This window comes from Arachis ipaensis, chromosome B10 (assembly GCF_059453495.1).
Source record: "Arachis ipaensis isolate K30076 ecotype BB chromosome B10, ASM5945349v1, whole genome shotgun sequence".
NCBI lineage: Eukaryota > Viridiplantae > Streptophyta > Magnoliopsida > Fabales > Fabaceae > Arachis > Arachis ipaensis.
Genome location: NC_142435.1, coordinates 96,658,940 through 96,678,396, shown reverse-complemented (window position 1 = coordinate 96,678,396; position 19,457 = coordinate 96,658,940). Strand labels below are relative to the sequence as shown.

The 19,457-nt window shown below is 40.3% G+C and overlaps 2 non-coding genes across 2 annotated transcripts; one reads left to right on the top strand and one right to left on the bottom strand.

The window, feature by feature from the left end:
• Window positions 1-3,091: 3,091 nt before the first annotated feature.
• LOC148580982 (small nucleolar RNA R71) lies at window positions 3,092-3,199 on the bottom strand. Its single transcript, XR_015895091.1, has one exon. It is a non-coding gene; the product is annotated as a small nucleolar RNA R71 (small nucleolar RNA).
• Window positions 3,200-16,582: 13,383 nt separating this feature from the next.
• LOC148580981 (small nucleolar RNA R71) lies at window positions 16,583-16,686 on the top strand. The gene has a single exon (XR_015895488.1). It is a non-coding gene; the product is annotated as a small nucleolar RNA R71 (small nucleolar RNA).
• The last annotated feature ends 2,771 nt before the right edge of the window (window positions 16,687-19,457 follow it).

Genomic DNA, 19,457 nt, shown 5'->3' with positions numbered 1-19,457 from the left:
AATTGTTCTCTTTCCATGATTGCGATCCTTAATTTGCTTGATTCTATATATCCGTTTAATTCTTGTGTTTGTGCATTTATATGATTGAGGCCATTATTTCATTTGCCACTTACCCAAATAGCCAACCTTTTACTCTCCATTGTTAGCCAATTTTGAGCCTATGCTTAACCAACTCATTCTTATTTTAGCTCATTACAAGCCCAAGGCGGAAAACCAATGAGAAGTCCTTGTTTGGATCTTTGAATAGCCTAGGCTAGCGAGAGTGTTTATTATTCAAAGTTGGTGAGGCTTGGGAACATTGGATAAGGTAGAGGGGACAATACACTTTTATGTTTAGGAATTGGGCACATATTCATGTATTAATCAAATGTAGAGACCTTATGCATTGATGTTCTTGTATTTAGTTTGAAAGAAGAAAAAAGGAAAAATATATAAAAAAAAAAAATGAAATGATGAAAAGAAAAAAAAAACAAAATGAAAAAAAAAAATTAAAGTGAAGAAAAATAGAAGGGGACAAAATGCCCCAAAGTGAAGTCAATAAAAAGGAATCAATGCATAGGTGTTGTGAATCAATCAAGAATGCATGAGTATGTAAGGAAAAAAAAGTGAAGAATGGGTAATTAGAATAGCTTGCATTTGTATAGGTCATTAAATAGGTTAGGTGGGAGAGTCTATGCTAATCAAAGATTCAAATCCTAGTCCACTTGACCATAAATGATCCTACCTTGACCCTAACCCCATTACAACCTAAATGAAAGACCTCATGATGAATGTATGCACGCATTGAATAAATGTTGATTGTTAGAAGAAAATCAAATCTTGGAAAACATGATTAGAAGAGAATTGAGTGGATTAACCCTTAAACACTTGAGTGAATAGAGCGGATACACATCCGGTGAGGGTTCAAAAGTTCAATTACATGCATTTCACCTATATTATCTATATTCTTGCAAGTTTGAACTCCTTTTAACAATTCAATACAATTGTGGTTTGGACTTGGTCCTTATTACTTAGCACTTGTACTTACACATGCTCTCTTTGGAATTGATTTGTTTGAACTAAGCATTTCCAATTGCCTTAGATAGTTGCATTTAGATAGGACTCATATAGTTTAGTTGCATTCAATAAATGCCATACCCCTTAGTCCCTTCTTATTTTAGCATGAGGACATGCTAAGGCTTAAGTGTGGGGAGGTTGACAAACCCCAATTTGACGGTTTATTTTGCCTTGGATTTAGAACATTTTGATAACCTTTTGTCACATTTAGCCTAAGAATTAGCATGATTTTGTTATCTCTTCCATGATTGTGCTTAAGTGTAGAAACATGCTTTTTAAGCCTTATTTTGGTGAATTCTAATTTCTGTTTGATTCCATACGATGCCTTGATGTGTTTGCTAGTAATTTCAGGGTTGAAATAGGCTAGGCATGGATCAAAGGAAGCAAGGAAGGAAGCATACAAGTGGAGAGAAGCATAAAAAGTCAAAGAAGCAAAGTCAGCCATGCACGCGCACGCGCACAAGGCGTTCACGCGCACATTGCAGAATCGACCAAGGACGCGCACGCGTACCATGCGCGCACGCGCCAATGATGGCACATGACCTCATTAATGCAACACGTGCCTGGCAATTTGAGAGGGTTTCTGAACCCATTTTTGGCGCCAAATTGCTAAGGGAAAGGAATAAAAGGATGAAGGATTAAGGAGGATCATCATTCATCACTTGGGATCATTGATCACTTTAGAAGTTAGTTACCAATTAGTTTTAGTTTTGAGTTTTAGTTAGTTTCTAGAGAGAGAAGCTCTCTCTTCTCTCTAGGATTAGGATTAGGTTTAGGTTAATCTCTCTTCTTAGATCTAGGTTTAACTCATGCTTTGATTCACTTTTCATTTACCAATTCTTAATCTCCTCCTCTTCCTCTTTCTAGTTGTGTGCTTTAATAATTGTAATTCTTCATTTTGTTTTGGATATATTGTTGTTCCTTTGTTTTCTTTCAATAATGCAATTTGAGGTAATTCATGATAATTGTGATTTCCTTGATTGTTGTTGTTAATTCCTTTCAACAATTGTTGTTAGATTTAATTCTTGTTGTTGATTTACTATGTTTTTTCTTTTGTGCCTTCCAAGTGTTTGATGAAATGCTTGGTTGGATTTTAGAGTAGAGTTTTATGTTCTTGGTTTGGAAAGGTAACTTGGGAACTCTTGAGCTACTAATGTCCAAGTAATTGATGATTGGGATTCATTGACTCTAGTTCTCACTAATTGAATTAGTGGAGAGTTAGGACTTATGGACTAGGATTGATATAGCTCATTTGACTTTCCTTTACTACTAGTTAGAGGATGATTTAATGAGATTAATCCTTGCCAATTCTCATATTGTGGTTAGTAATTAGGATAGAGACCCTTGACAACCAAACCTTGCCAAGACCATTTTGTGAATAAAGTTTTCCTACCATTTACTATTCACATTCCTCATCCAAAACCCCAAAATAAACAAGTCCATAACCAATAACAAGAACACTACCCTGCAAGTCCTTTGAGAGACGACCCGAGGTTTAAATACTTCGGTTTATAGATTTTAGGGGTTTGTACTTGTGACAAACAACTTTTTGTATGAAAGGATTAGTGATTGGTTTAGAAACTATACTTTACAACGAGATTTCATTAGTGAAATTCTAAACCGTCAAAAATCCATTCATCAGGCAGCCGAAAATAATAATAATGTAAGGAAGATGCTTGGTGACTTTACTGCACCTAATTCCAATTTACATGGAAGAAGCATCTCCATTCCTGCCATTGGAGCAAACAACTTTGAGCTAAAACCTCAATTAGTTTCTTTGATGCAGCAGAACTGCAAGTTTCATGGACTTCCATCTGAAGATCCTTTTCAGTTCTTAACTGAATTCTTGCAGATATGTGATACTGTTAAGACTAATGGAGTAGATCCTGAAGTCTACAGGCTCATGCTTTTCCCTTTTGCTGTAAGAGACAGAGCTAGAATCTGGTTAGACTCTCAACCTAAAGATAGCATGAACTCTTGGGATAAGCTGGTCACGGCTTTCTTAGCCAAGTACTTTCCTCCTCAAAAGCTGAGCAAGCTTAGAGCTGATGTTCAAACCTTTAGACAGAAAGAAGGTGAATCCCTCTATGAAGCTTGGGAAAGATACAAACAGTTGACCAAAAAGTGTCCTTCTGACATGCTTTCAGAATGGACCATCCTGGATATATTCTATGATGGTTTATCTGAGCTATCAAAGATGTCACTGGACACTTCTGCAGGTGGATCCATTCACCTAAAGAAAACGCCTGCAGAAGCTCAAGAACTCATTGACATGGTTGCTAATAACCAGTTCATGTACACTTCTGAAAGGAATCCTGTGAGCAATGGGACGCCTATGAAGAAGGGAGTTCTTGAAGTTGATACTCTGAATGCCATATTGGCTCAGAACAAAATATTGACTCAGCAAGTCAATATGATTTCTCAGAGTCTGCATGGAATGCAAGCTGCATCTAACAGTACTCAAGAGGCTTCTCATGAAGAAGAAGCTTATGATCCTGAGAACCCTGCAATAGCAGAGGTGAATTACTTAGGTGAACCTTATGGAAACACCTATAACTCATCATGGAGAAATCATCCAAATTTCTCATGGAAGGATCAAAAGCCTCAACAAGGCTTTAATAATGGTGGAAGAAACAGGTTTAGCAATAGCAAGCCTTTTCCATCATCAACTCAGCAACAGACAGAGAACTCTGAACAAAATACTTCTAATCTGGAAAACTTAGTCTCTGATCTGTCTAAGGCCACTATAAGTTTCATGAATGAAACAAGATCTTCCATTAGAAATCTGGAAGCACAAGTGGGCCAGCTGAGTAAAAGGATCACTGAAATCCCTCCCAGTACTCTCCCAAGCAATACAGAAGAGAACCCAAAAGGAGAGTGCAAGGCCATTGACATAAGCACCATGGCCGAACCTACAAGGGGAGTGGAGGACGTGAATCCCAAGGAGGAAGACCTCCTGGGACGTCCAGCGGTCAATAAGGAGCTTTCCCTTGAGGAACCAAAGGACTCTGAGGCTCATCTAGAGACCATAGAGATTCCATTGAACCTCCTTATGCCCTTCATGAGCTCTAATGAGTATTCCTCTTCTGAAGAGAATGAGGATGTTACTGAAGAGCAAACTGCCAAGTTTCTTGGTGCAATCATGAAGCTGAATGCCAAATTATTTGGCATTGATACTTGGGAAGTTGAACCTCCCTTGTTCATCAATGAACTAAGTGATCTGGATCAACTGACATTGCCTCAGAAGAGACAGGATCCTGGAAAGTTCATAATACCCTGTACCATAGGCACCATGATCTTTAAGGCTCTATGTGACCTTGGTTCAGGAATAAACCTCATGCCCCTCTCTGTAATAGAGAAACTGGGAATCTATGGGGTGCAAGCTGCTAAAATCTCATTAGAGATGGCAGACAGTTCAAGAAAACAGGCTTATGGACAAGTAGAGGACGTGTTAGTAAAGGTTGAAGGCCTTTACATCCCTGCTGATTTCATAGTCCTGGATACTGGAAAGGAAGAGGATGAATCCATCATCCTAGGAAGACCTTTCCTGGCCACAGCAAGAGCTGTGATTGATGTTAACAGAGGTGAAATAATCCTTCAATGGAATGAGGACTCCCTTGTGTTTAAAACTCAAGGATCTCCCTCTGCAACCATGGAGAGGAAGCAGAAAAAGCTTCTCTCAAAGCAGAGTCAACTAGAGCCCCCACAGTCAAACTCTAAGTTTGGTATTGGGAGGCCACAACCAAACTCTAAGTTTGGTGTTGAACTCCCATATCCAAACTCTAAGTTTGGTGTTGGAGAGTCTCAACAAAGCTCTGAACATCTGTGAGGCTCCATAAGAGCCCACTGTCAAGCTATTGACATTAAAGAAGCGCTTGTTGGGAGGCAACCCAATTTTTATTTATCTTACTATATTTTTCTTAGTTATATGTCTTTGTAGGTTCATGATCATATGGAGTCACAAAATAAATATAAAAATTGAAAACGGAATCAAAAACAGCAGAAGAAAAATCACACCCTAGAGGAGCATCTGTCTGGCGTTCAGCGCCAGAACAGAGCATGGTTCTGGCGCTGAACGCCCAAAATAGGCAGCTTCTGGGCGCTGAACGCCAGAACAGGCATGGTTCTGGCGTTCAATGCCAGAAATGGCACACAAATGGGCGTTGAACGCCCAAAATGGCCACCAACCTAGCGCTGAACGCCCAGAGTTGGGTACAAAGGCATTTTTACATGCCTAATGGGTGCAGGGATGTAAATCCTTGAACACCTCAGGATCTGTGGACCCCACAGGATCCACTCAGAATCTGTGGACCCCACAGGATCCACTCAGGATCTGTGGACCCCACAGGATCCCCACCTACCTCCACTCACTTCTTCTCACCACTCTCTTTCACACAACCCCATAAACACTCTTCCCTATCACCTCTTCACCACTCACATCCATCCACTCTTCCCCATAAACCTACCTCATAAACTCCACATACCTTCAAAAATTCAAAACCAATTTCCCACCCAAACCCACGCATATGGCCGAACCTTAACCCCTCCTCCCTTCCCTATATAAAGACCTCCATTCTTCATCAAATTCACATAGCACACCCCTCTACACTCCTCTTGGCCGAAACCACATCTCCCTCTCCCTCTCCATATTTCTTCTTCTTCTTCTTCTATTCTTTTGTTTATTGCTCGAGGGCGAGCAATATTCTAAGTTTGGTGTGGTAAAAGCATAGCTTTTTTGTTTTTCCATTACCATTGATGGCACCTAAGACCGGAGAATCCTCTAGAAAGGGGAAAGGGAAGACAAAAGCTTCCACATCCGAGTCATGGGAGATGGAAAGGTTCATCTCTAAAGCCCATCAAGACCACTTCTATGATGTTGTGGCCAAGAAGAAGGTGATCCCCGAGGTCCCTTTTAAACTCAAAAGAAATGAGTATCCGGAGATCCAACATGAAATTCAAAGAAGAGGTTGGGAAGTTCTAACAAATCCCATCCAACAAGTCGGCATCCTAATGATTCAAGAGTTCTATGCTAATGCATGGATCACCAAGAACCATGATCAAAGTAAGAACCCGGATCCAAAGAACTATGTTACAATGGTTCGGGGGAAATACTTAGATTTTAGTCCGGAAAATGTGAGGTTGGCGTTTAACTTGCCCATGATGCAAGGAGATGAACGCCCCTACACTAGAAGGGTCAACTTTAATCAAAGGTTGGACCAAGTCCTTATGGACATATGCGTGGAAGGAGCTCAATGGAAGATTGACTCCAAAGGCAAGCCGGTTCAACTAAGAAGATTGGACCTCAAGCCTGTAGCTAGAGGATGGTTAGAGTTCATTCAATGCTCAATCATTCACACTAGCAATCGGTCTGAAGTTACTATAGACCGGGCCATCATGATCCATAGCATCATGATTGGAGAAGAGGTGGAAGTTCATGAGATTATATCTCAAGAACTCTACAAGGTGGCTGACAAGTCCTCCACTATGGCAAGGTTAGCCTTTCCTCACCTCATTTGCCACCTATGCAATTCGGCTGGGATTGATATAGAGGGAGATATCCTCATTAAAGAGGACAAGCCCATCACTAAGAAAAAGATGGAGCAAGCAAGAGAGCCCAATCATAGAGCTCAAGAGGCGCAAGAAGCTCATTTCCATGAGATCCCGGAGATGCCTCAAATGCACTTTCCTCCACAAAATTATTGGGAGCAAATCAACACCTCCCTAGGAGAATTGAGTTCCAATATGGGACAACTAAGGGTGGAACATCAAGAGCACTCCATCATGCTTCATGAAATAAGAGAAGATCAAAAAGCAATGAGGGAGGAGCAACAAAGACAAGGAAGAGACATAGAAGAGCTCAAGGACATCATTGGTTCCACAAGAAGGAAACGCCACCATCACTAAGGTGGATTCATTCCTTGTTCTTATTTCTTCTGTTTTTCGTTTTCTATGTTATGTGCTTATCTATGTTTGTGTCTTCATTACATGATCATTAGTAGTAGTAACTATGTCTTAAAGTTATGAATGTCCTATTAATCCATCACCTCTCTTAAATAAAAAAATGTTTCAATTCAAAAGAACAAGAAGTACATGAGTTTCGAATTTATCCTTGAACTTAGCTTAATTATATTGATGTGGTGACAATGCTTCTTATTTTCTGAATGTATGCTTGAACAGTGCATATGTCTTTTGAAGTTGTTGTTTAAGAATGTTAAATATGTTGGCTCTTGAAAGAATGATGACTAGGAGACATGTTATTTGATAATCTGAAAAATCATAAAAATGATTCTTGAAGCAAGAAAAAGCAGCAAAGAACAAAACTTGCAGAAAAAAAAAATATATATATATATAGGTGAAAAAAAATAGAAAGAAAAAGAAAAAGCAAGCAGAAAAAGCCAAAGCTCTTAAAACCAAGAGGCAAGAGCAAAAAGCCAATAACCCTTAAAACCAAAAGGCAAGGGCAATAAAAAGGATCCCAAGGCTTTGAGCATCAGTGGATAGGAGGGCCTAAAGGAATAAAATCCTGGTCTAAGCGGCTAAACCAAGCTGTCCCTAACCATGTGCTTGTGGCGTGTAGGTGTCAAGTGAAAACTTGAGACTGAGAGGTTAAAGTCAAGGTCCAAAGCAAAAAAAAAGAGTGTGCTTAAGAACCCTGGACACCTCTAATTGGGGACTTTAGCAAAGCTGAGTCACAATCTGAAAAGGTTCACCCAATTATGTGTCTGGGGCATTTATGTATCCGGTGGTAATACTGGAAAACAAAGTGCTTAGGGCCACGGCCAAGACTCATAAAGAAGCTGTGTTCAAGAATCATCATACTGAACTAGGAGAGTCAATAACACTATTCGAAATCTGAAGTTCCTATAGATGCCAATCATTCTGAACCTCAATGGATAAAGTGAGATGCCAAAACTATACAAGAGGCAAAAAGCTATAAGTCCCGCTCATATGATTGGAGCTATGTTTCATTGATAGTTTGGAATTTATAGTATATTCTCTTCTTTTTATCCTATTTAATTTTCAGTTGCTTGGGGACAAGCAACAATTTAAGTTTGGTGTTGTGATGAGCGGATAATTTATACGCTTTTTGGCATTGTTTTTAGTATGTTTTTAGTAGGATCTAGTTACTTTTAGGGATGTTTTCATTAGTTTTTATGTTAAATTAACATTTCTGGACTTTACTATGAGTTTGTGTGTTTTTCTGTGATTTTAGGTATTTTCTGGCTGAAATTGAGGGACTTGAGCAGAAATCAGATTCAGAGGTTGAAGAAGGACTGCTGATGCTGTTGGATTCTGACCTCCCTGCACTCAAAGTGGATTTTCTGGAGCTACAGAACTCGAAATGGCGTGCTTCCAATTGCGTTGGAAAGTAGACATCCAGGGCTTTCCAGAAATATATAATAGTCTATACTTTGGCCAAGAATAGATGACATAAACTGGCGTTCAACGCCAGCTTTCTACCCAAATCTGGCGTCCAGCGCCAGAAAAGGAGCCAAAACCAGAGTTGAACGCCCAAACTGGCACAAAAACTGGCGTTCAACTCCAAGAAGGACCTCTACACGTGCAACACTCAGGCTCAGCCCAAACACACACCAAGTGGGCCCAGGAAGTGGATTTATGCATCAATTACCTACTCATGTAAACCCTAGTGACTAGTTTATTATAAATAGGACCTCTTACTATTGTATTAGACATCTTTGGTCTCAGTTTTAATCCATTGTTCATCTTAGGAGACTATTGATCACGTTTAAGGGGGCTGGCCATCTCGGTCATGCCTGAACCTTCACTTATGTATTTTCATACGGTAGAGTTTCTACACTCCATAGATTAAGGTGTGGAGCTCTGCTGTTCCTCAAAGATTAATGCAAAGTACTACTGTTTTCTATTCAATTCATCTTATTTCACTTCTAAGATATCCATTCGCACCCAAGAACGTGATGAAGGTGATGATTATGTGTGACGCTCATCATCCTTCTCCTTTATGAACGCGTGCCTGACAAACACTTCTGTTCTACATGAAATAAGCTAGAATGAATATCTCTTAGATCTCCTAACCAGAATCTTCGTGGCGTAAGCTAGAATGATGGCGGCATTCAAGAGAATCCGGAAGGTCTAAACCTTGTCTGTGGTATTCCGAGTAGGATTCAATGATTGAATGACTGTGACGAGCTCCTAACTCGCGATTGCAGGGCGTTAGTGACAGACGCAAAAGGATAGTAAATCCTATTCCAGCATGATCGAGAACCGACAGATGAATAGCCGTGCCGTGACAGGGTGCGTGAGCATATTATTCACTGAGAGGATAAGATGAAGCCATTGGCAAGGGTGATGCCTCCAGACGATTAGCCGTGCCGTGACAGGGCATTGGATCATTTTCCCGAGAGATGACCGAAAGTAGCCATTGACAGTGGTGATGTATCACATAAAGCCAGCCATGGAAAGGAGTAAGACTGATTGGATGAAGATAGCAGGAAAGCAGAGGTTTAGAGGAACGAAAAACATCTCCATTCGCTTATCTAAAATTCCTACCAATGATTTACATAAGTACCTCTATCCCTATTCTATTATTTATTATTCGAAAACTCCATAATTATTTTATATCTGCCTAACTGAGATTTGCAAGGTGACCATAGCTTGCTTCATACCGACAATCTCCGTGGGATTCGACCCTTACTCACGTAAGGTATTACTTGGATGACCCAGTGCACTTGCTGGTCAGTTGTATCGAAGTTGTGACAAATTATGAATGTGTAATCACGATTACGCGTACCAAGTTGCTCACGTGCCAGGAATAGTTTGAGCCTGGACATCACAATTTCGTGCACCAATTATACCTCAAGAACTCTACAAGGTGGCTGACAAGTCCTCCACTTTGGCCAGGTTATGATGCACGAAAAACTTGTCTCACAACAAATCTCCCTTCGGCAAGTGTACCGAATTTGTCGTCAAGTAAAAACTCACAATAGAGTGAGGTCGAATCCCACAGGGATTGATTGATCAACCAACTTTAATTAGAAGAATGTTCTATTTGAGCGAATCTAGAATTTTGGTTGAGAGTTGCAGAAAATAAAATGGCGGGAATGTAAATAACAGAAAAGTAAATGCTAGGATTAAAGGATTGGAAGTAAATGACTGAAAATAAATTGCAGAATTGTAAATGGGAATGGGGGATTTTCTCATAAAAGTAAATGGCAGAAATTAAAGAGAAGGGGTAAGATCAGAGATGGGGAGTTCATTGGGCTTAGGAGATGTTGCAATTCTCTGGATCAAGTTCATTTTCATCTCTTCCTCAATCAATGCACTCATTGATCTCCTTGGCAATCTTAAGTGATTGAATTACAATTTCTTGCAATTTAATCTCTCAAATCTTGATCAATAGCCAATTCCTTGGTCAATTGCTCATGAGAAGAGATGAAGTATGGTCACTGATTATACCACATGCATTTCCCAAATCAAGTATTGAGAGGGTTATAGTCACATACCCATCCAAACCCAATTTGGTCCAGCATGAGAAAGCATTTCTAGCTTGATCTCTTCATTCTTCTTTCAAGGTTCAAAAGAGATCCAAGTTTGAATAGCTTCTCTTCCAAGATAACTACTCAATTGGATGAAGATCGAAAGGTTTCAAGTAAAATCAAGAGAAAAGATAGAAGAAGAATAATGAAAATTAGTATTGATCCATCAAATTACAACAGAGCTCCCTAACCCAATGAAAGGGGTTTAGTTGTTCATAGCTCTAGAAAATGAAAACAAAGATGGAGAATGCACAATGTATACTTGAATCAAGGTGTTGGTGAATATCTACCCAAAACTAGCTTATTTCCTAAAGAAATGCATGAAACTACCCTAAAAACAGTAAAGAAAAGGTTAGTGAAACTGGCCAAGATGCCTTGGCATCACAACACCAAACTTAAAGCTTGCTTGTCCCTAAGCAAGTACTGGAACAAGAGAATGATGAATGGAATATCCAGAGGAATGAGTCATTCTTGTGGAAGTCATGTTACTGATTTTATGGTGGTTTCATGCATAGCAACTTAGGTTCATTCCTTACTGACTTTCAGACCTTTATCATGTCCCTAAACACTTACTTTGTCTATATCCCATGAGACTTTTATTCATTGATCCTTTTATTATTATTATTTCAAGGGTTATTTGTGTTATTTAGGCTAAGTGCTCTGTAAGGGGACAACTCTTTAAAATAAGCTTTCAGCCAACACTCCCGAACCAGTTGGTTCAAGGTGCTAGGTGTTGAAGCATCCCTAAGGACTTACTCCCTCAAGTCTCTCCCCCATACATACACACCACAGGCATATAGTTCCTTTATTTTCTTTTCTTGAGACCTTGGTGTCTAGCACCTCTTTGGGTTACTAAATGCTCTGTGGTGAGGGTTACTCTTGATAGTGGATTTTCAGCTGATAATCCCAGGTTAGTTAACCTAAGTTACCAAGTGATAAAGCACCCCTAAGAGCTTATTCATCCAAGTAGATCCCTCACACAGGAGCACCACAGACACTTGTCTCAAGGTCCAAACCATTGGTGCCTAGCCTTATTGCTTATTCTTTTTCTTTTGTTTTTCACTTCCATTATTCTTTCCCTTTTCTCTTATTAGGATCTTGTCATCTACTTAGTCTCATGGGTATATCCAAAGTCAAGTATTCAGGATAGATAGTTGTCCTCCTAACCTTGCGGTTGAACCAACTTAGCTAACTTATGAATACCCCAAAGATTCATGAATGCACTTCCACAATATGAACCCCACTCTGGTCTTTTAAAAACAATCATTCTCTCTTTATTTAATTCAAAAGGAACAAGCATACAAGTAAGTTAAGTAAGGATGCAGTGACATAAAGACTAGCACACAGAGACCTATTCAATACCACAAACTTAAAAGACATGATTGAAAAAGGTTTAAACATAACATGGAAGCAAGTTCTATTTCACACAAGATCTTCCTTATTTAAGACATAGAGAAAGATGGAACAAAGAAGGAGCTCCACCACCTTTTACTGTTGTGGATGTCCATGCTCTTTTCCTTTCTTGTCCTCCTTGTTTCCTCTTGTATTTCCTCGCATCCATGCCAATCTTGCTTGCTTCCAATCCTCAAGTGCCTTCTTCACTGACTCATGACTCTCTTCCACCCTTTGTCTTTCATTTCGTGCTAATTCATCCTTCATTTCGTCATACTTGGCTATTCCTGGATGCAATACTGGCAGCTGTCCCACTAAGTAGCCGAGCCTGGCTTGAGTGTTTATATGATGTCCTGTTTCGCTCATGTAAACTCCTTCTGCGAATGCCCTTTGCTCGTCCAATAGTTTTGCCTGTTCTATTTGTCTTCGATGCATCTCATGTATGTGTGCCCCTTGATGTGCTTGGATGTTGATTAGCCTCTGGGTGGATTCTTGTTGCTCGTTTTGCCTTTGTTCCATCCTGTTGAATGCTTCTCCCCATTGTTGTCCTTGGCTTAGTTGCTGTTCCATCATTTGCCTTTGCCACTCACCTTGCTGAGTCATCCATCTTGAAAGTGTTTCCTCTTGCTGCCCCATCATCTGTAGTTGAAGCTCTTTCTGTGCTCCTTGGCTTTCCAAATATTGTCTAGACAAGCCATCAATGGCCTCTTGCAATTTGTGCATGTCCAGGGTCTGTTGTGCTTGACCCTCTGAGACTTGGCCTTCCACTACTTGAGGGGCTATCCTCTTTCTTTGCTTCCGTTGAGGCAGGGGGATACTACAGCATTCATCCTACGGACTATTATTGGAATGCCTTCCTTTATCCAAACGGGGTCCTCATCTTCAAAAACTACCCTAGCTTTCTTGCATATTCGGTAAATAGTGCTGGGGTAACCTAATGTTCCTCTTGAGTCATTTTTCTCTTCCATCTTTCTAATGCCTTGAGCTATGATTTCATGAACTTTGATTTCTCCTCCCTTGAGTATACAATGCACCATTGTTGCTCTCTCGAAATTCATCTCCGAGTTGTTTGCAGCTGGGAGAATAGACCTCCTCACTAGCTCAAACCACCCCTTAGCTTCAGGAGTGAGGTCTGTTCTCTTAATGAACTTTGGTTTATTTCCCGCACCCCTTTCCCAGTCATCTCCTGGTACACAAAGGTCTCATAAAAGCTGGTCATAATTGGGGTTGTTGTCCAATCTTGAGTGATAACTTTCTTCTTCAAACGGTATAGACCGTAGCTTCAATGCCCTCATTACACTCATGGGACCAAAATCCACCATTGTTCCTCTCACCAAGCTTGTATATGACTCATCTTTCTTATCATATCTGACTGTATTTGCATAAAATTCTCTTATGAGATTTGCATTCACCTTAGTGACCGGGTCAGTGAGGAGCTCCCATCTTCTCCTTTCTACCTCCTCAGTGATTTCGGGGCATTCAGTCTTCTTAACTTGAAATCCCAGCTCATAAATGATTTCCTTATCAACCATCCACCCGTATTGCAATGAATGATGCAAGCTTCTAAATCTCTTCTCATCATATGGGTGTTCTTCCATGGGTTCCTTTCCCTCCCTTCTCTTAGAACTTGAAGTTGCCATGAATGATGATTAATATGTGAAGGTGGCAAGGTTGTGGAGATTTTTGGTTGTTTAGGGTTTTATGGCAATGAAGAGAGTGAGGGGAGGAATGTTTATAATCGGATAGGGGGTGTATTGTACCGAAATGAAGAGTGGTGAAGGGTGTGTGATGACAATGAAGGGTGGTACGGAGAAGGATCGTTTATATAAAGAAGTTGTGAGAGAATGGAGGGTGTAGATTGATGAAGTGGTCACTTGATGGACGGTTAGGGTTATGCATGGCTAGAAGACAAGGATCATCACTTTATGATGAGGATTGCTCGGTCTTCTAGGGGTCTCATTTTTTCAATGTTGCATGGCAACATTTTCCAATGTATTCCCTCTTTAGAACAAGTGTGTAACCCCTCCTTTTATGGTGTCCGAACCTTCTTTGTTTGGTTGTCCAATCTATCCCTTTTAATGCTCCTTTTCCTTTCCTATAAAGATTTAAAATAAGGAAATTAATATCATAAAAAAAATATCAAACTCTACGGCTAGAATACTAAAGAGAAGAAAAAGAGTTTGTATATTTATGAATTTCAACTTAGCCAACTACTGGTGTATCCTCATGCATTTTGGTGGCACCATGGGGTGACACCAAACTTAGTTTGAAGCATTGTGATGAAAAGTTTTGTTCAAAGCTCCAAGAGTTCTGCTTTGAACACCAAACTTGTTCTTCACTATAGACTGCATGATAAAGATTTCACCAAGTGTTTGTCAAGTTTGGGTTGAAATTCATAAACATTGATTTATTCATTATTTTAAAAACATATAAAACATGGGTTGCCTCCCATGAAGCGCTTCTTTAGCGTCACTAGCTTGACGTTTTTCCTTCATCAGGGTGGTTGGTAGTGCTTAAAATCCTCCCCTCTTGCTGTGGACTTGTATCCATTGGTTGGATCAATGATCTCCACATGTTCCAGGGAAAGAACTCTGTTGATAGTGAAGACCTTAGGTAACTGAGATGGTACAGTAGGGAGATTAGGGGGAATATCTGGAAAGTAAGCTGAGACAACTCTATCCCCTGGAGAGAAGTCTTCCGTAAGGATCTTCTTGTTCCTCCATTTCCTTGGTACCTTCTTCTTTGTTTCTTTTGAGGTTGCCTTCCCCTTGGTGACCTTTTTTTTCCAAGGAGTTGTGATTTTGTCTTCACATGCCTCTAGAGGTTTAGGTTCCTCCAACTTTTCCTTGAGCTGTGGCAATTGCTGTTTTTCTTGTTTATCAATTGAGGAGGTTTCAGAATGAACTTGCTGTGCTTCAGTGCTTGTCTCCTCCTTCAGTGTCTCTTTATCGTTTGTGCTTAGTTCCTTGTCCTCTTGATCTGTTTCTTGTGAGAGTTTGAAGACATTGAAGCTGAGTCGTTCATCATGGATTCTCAATATTAGCTCCCCTTTCTCTACATCGATAAGTGCTCTGGCCGTAGCTAGGAATGGTCTTCCCAATATGATTGGGTGAGTGTGACTTTCTTCCATGTCCAGAATGACAAAGTCTGTTGGGAGAAAGTATTTCCCAACCTTTAGCAACACATTTTCCACCACTCTTATTGCTTGCTTTTGAGTTTTGTCAGCCAGTCTGATGATTACATCTGTGGGTATTATCTCATTAATCTGTAGCCTCTTCACCAGGGATAAAGGCAGTAAGTTGATGCTGGCCCCCAAATCACATAGTGCTCTATCGAACATAGTTTCACCTATGGCACAAGGGATGTGAAAACTCCCTGGGTCTCTTCTTTTTGTAGGCAACTCAGGTTGAATAAGGGCACTACATTCCTTGTTCATCACTATAGTCTGGCCTCCTTTGAGTGAGCTTTTCCTGGGAAGAAGTTCCTTCATATACTTGATGAATGCAGGCATTTGTTGAATTGCCTTGATGAATGGTATGTTTACATGCAGCGATGCAAACAAGTCTAGGAACCTTGAGTATATTCTCTTTCCCACAGCACCATTGAGCAGTTGAGGGAAGGGAGCATAGAGCTTCAGCAACTCTTGTTGTGAGATTTCTGGTTCTTGGTGATCTCTATCCTCCTCCTTTGTTGATTTGTCTTCAGGTTGTTTGCAAAATTTACCTTGCTTGTCTTCAGTCTCTTGATCACTCGTAGTGACCATTTTGCAATCTTCCCATCTTACTTTCTTTGCTTCTCCCTTAGGGTTTTTCTCCGTGTCACTTGGGAAGCTATCGGTAGGTTTGGGAATCTTCTCAGCTAAATATCCCACCTGGAATTCCAGCTTCCTAATGGTCTCTCCCTGGTTCTTAATATTGGCTCGCACTTCTTCTTTGAACACCTTATTTTCTTGAATCTCTTGGCATATTCCTTCAAGTAAGGCTTCAATCTTAGAGAGCTTGTCATCAATTGATGGGTGATTCGGAGCAGATGTGCTATTTTGGTTTTGATAAGCATATGAAGAAGTGTTGTTGTGGGGGTGTTGAGACATCCTCTGTGTGAATTGCTGGTGAGCTGCATTATTGTTGGAGTTGTAACGTCTCTGGTCTTGGTTTTGATCTTGCTCACTTCCCCACCCAAAGTTTGGATGGTTTCTCCATCCAGGGTTGTAGGTCTTGGAGTATGGATCATAGTTTTTCCTTGGTGAATTCCCAATGTAGTTGGCTTACTCCTGACTCACCTCTGCTTCTTCATTCACTCCTTCTTGGATTGTTGATGAAGTGGAGATTGCTGCTACTTGGTTCATCTCCATCTTCTTGGTGAGGTCAGCCAGCTGCTGGGTAATGAGCTTGTTTTGGGCCAACAGAGCATCTACATTGTTTAGCTCCATTACTCCTCTTGTGTTCCCTCTTTCGGAAGCATAGAAGTAGTCGTTCTCTGCTACTGTTTCAATAACATCTATGGCTTCCTCAATGGTCTTCTTCTTGTTCAAAGATCCTTCAGATGATTGGTCTACGGCCTTCTTTGACTCATAAGAGAGCCCTTCATAGAAAATGTGCAGCTGCACCCATTCGTTAAACATGTCAGGTGGACACCTCCTTGTTAAGTCCTTGAATCTCTCCCATGCTTCATATAGAGTCTCACCATCTTGTTTCCTGAAAGTTTGGACCTCAGCTCTCAGCCTATTGATTCGTTGAGGAGGGTAAAATCTTGCTAAGAATTTGTTCACCACGTCTTCCCAAGTTGTCAAGCTTTCCCTTGGGAAAGATTCTAGCCATTTGGCTGCCTTGTCCCTGAGTGAGAATGGAAATAAGAGCAGTCCATAGGCGTCAGGATGAACACCATTAGACTTTATTGTGTCACATATTCTCAGGAAGGTGGTTAAATGTTGATTGGGGTCTTCTTGAACACTTCCTCCAAACGAACAGTTGTTCTGAACAAGGGTGATAAGCTGTGGTTTAAGTTCAAAGTTGTTGGCATGGATTGTTGGGTTTTGGATGCTACTTCCACAATTACCTCGGTTTGGATTGATGTAAGAGCCCAAAACTCTTCTATCCTCCCCAGCATGATTTGCTCTACCTCCTCCCCCATGGTTGTGATCTTCTTCTTCATGATGGTTTTCCATATTGTCTTCCATGTTTGTTTCAAAGAATTCCTCTTCTTCCTCAGCACCAACCACTTTCTTTCCTCTTGCCTTCCTCCTTAATCTAAGGAAGGTCCTCTCAGGTTCAGAATCGAAGGAAGTTGAAGCCCCGCTTTTTCTCCCTGTCATACAACCATCAAGTGCAAGCAAGAAAAGATAGGTGCAGAAAGTATTTGTGTCAGAATTACTGTTAGTTGTGGGTGATGCAATATATCAAACAAAAAGTAATCACTCAAACAGAAAAAGAAATTCACAAAATAAAAATGCTCAATCTAGTGATCTTCCAATTTAATCATTGTTGATGCACAATCGATCCCCGGCAACGGTGCTATAAACTTGATGCACGGAAAACTTGTCTCACAACAAATCTCCCTTCGGCAAGTGTACCGAATTTGTCGTCAAGTAAAAACTCACAATAGAGTGAGGTCGAATCCCACAGGGATTGATTGACCAAGCAACTTTAATTAGAAGAATGTTCTAGTTGAGCGAATCCAGAATTTTGGTTGAGAGTTGCAGAAAATAAAATGGCGGAAATGTAAATAACAGAAAAGTAAATGCTAGGATTAAAGGACTGGAAGTAAATGACTGAAAATAAATTGCAGAATTGTAAATGGGAATGGGGGATTTGCTCATAAAAGTAAATGGCAGAAATTAAAGAGAATGGGTAAGATCAGAGATGGGGAGTTCATTGGGCTTAGGAGATGTTGCAATTCTCCGGATCAAGTTCATTTTCATCTCTTCCTCAATCAATGCACTCATTGATCTCCTTGGCAATCTTAAGTGATTGAATTACAATTTCTTGCAATTCAATCTCTCAAATCTTGATCAATAGCCAATTCCTTGGTCAATTGCTCATGAGAAGAGATGAAGTATGGTCACTGATTATACCACATGCATTTCCCAAATCAAGTATTGAGAGGGTTATAGTCACATACCCATCCAAACCCAATTTGGTCCAGCATGAGAAAGCATTTCTAGCTTGATCTCTTCATTCCTCTTTCAAGGTTCAAAAGAGATCCAAGTTTGAATAGCTTCTCTTCCAAGATAACTACTCAATTGGATGAAGATCGAAAGCTTTCAAGTAAAATCAAGAGAAAAGATAGAAGAAGAATAATGAAAATTAGTATTGATCCATCAAATTACAACAGAGCTCCCTAACCCAACAGAGCTCTAGAAAATGAAAACAAAGATGGAGAATACATCATAAAACTAGAAAATTGATGAGCGGATATTTTATACGCTTTTTGGGGATAATTTCATATAGTTTTGAGTATGTTTTAGTTAGTTTTTAGTTTATTTCTAGTAGTTTTTAGGAAAAATTCATATTTCTGGACTTTACTATGAGTTGTGTGTTTTTCTGTAATTTCAGGTATTTTTCTGGCTGAAATTGAAGGAGCTGAGCAAAAATCTGATTCAGGCTGAAAAAGGACTGCTGATGCTGTTGGATTCTGACCTTCCTGCACTCAAAGTGGATTTTCTGGAGCTACAGAACTCCAAATGGCGTGCTTCCAATTGCCTTGGAAAGTAGACATCCAGGGCTTTCCAGCAATATATAATAGTCCATACTTTGCACAAGAATTGCGACGTAAACTGGCGTTCAACGCCAGCCTTCTGCCCAAATCTAGCGTCCAGCGCCAGAAAAGGATCAAAAACTGGAGTTGAGTGCCCAAACTGGCACAAAAACTGGCGTTCAACTCCACAAATGGCCTCTGCACGTGAATTGCTTAAAGTCTCAGCCCCAGCACACACCAAGTGGGCCCCAGCACACCAAGTGGGCCCCAGAAGTGGATCTCTGCATCATCCATCATAGTCCACTCATATTTTGTAATCCTAGGCTACTGGTTTAGTATTTAAACAACTTTTAGGGACTTATTTTGTATCTCATGACATTTCAGATCTAAACTCTGTATTCTCTGACGGCATGAGTCTCTAAACCCCATTGTTGGGGGTGAGGAGCTCTGCTGTGTCTCAATGAATTAATGCAAGTATTTCTGTTTTCCATTCAAACACGCTTGTTCCTATCTAAGATGTTCATTCGCGCTTAACTGTGATGAAGGTGATGATCTGTGACATTCATCACCTTCCTCAACCCACGAACGTGTGCCTGACAACCACCTCCGTTCTATATCCGATTGAATGAGTGTCTCTTAGATTCTTTAATCAGAATCTCCGTGGTATAAGCTAGAACTGATGGCGGCATTCATGAGAATCCGGAAAGTCTAAGCCTTGTCTGTGGCATTCCGAGTAGGATTCAAGGATTGAATGACTGTGACGAGCTTCAAACTCCTGAAGGCTGGGCGTTAGTGACAGAT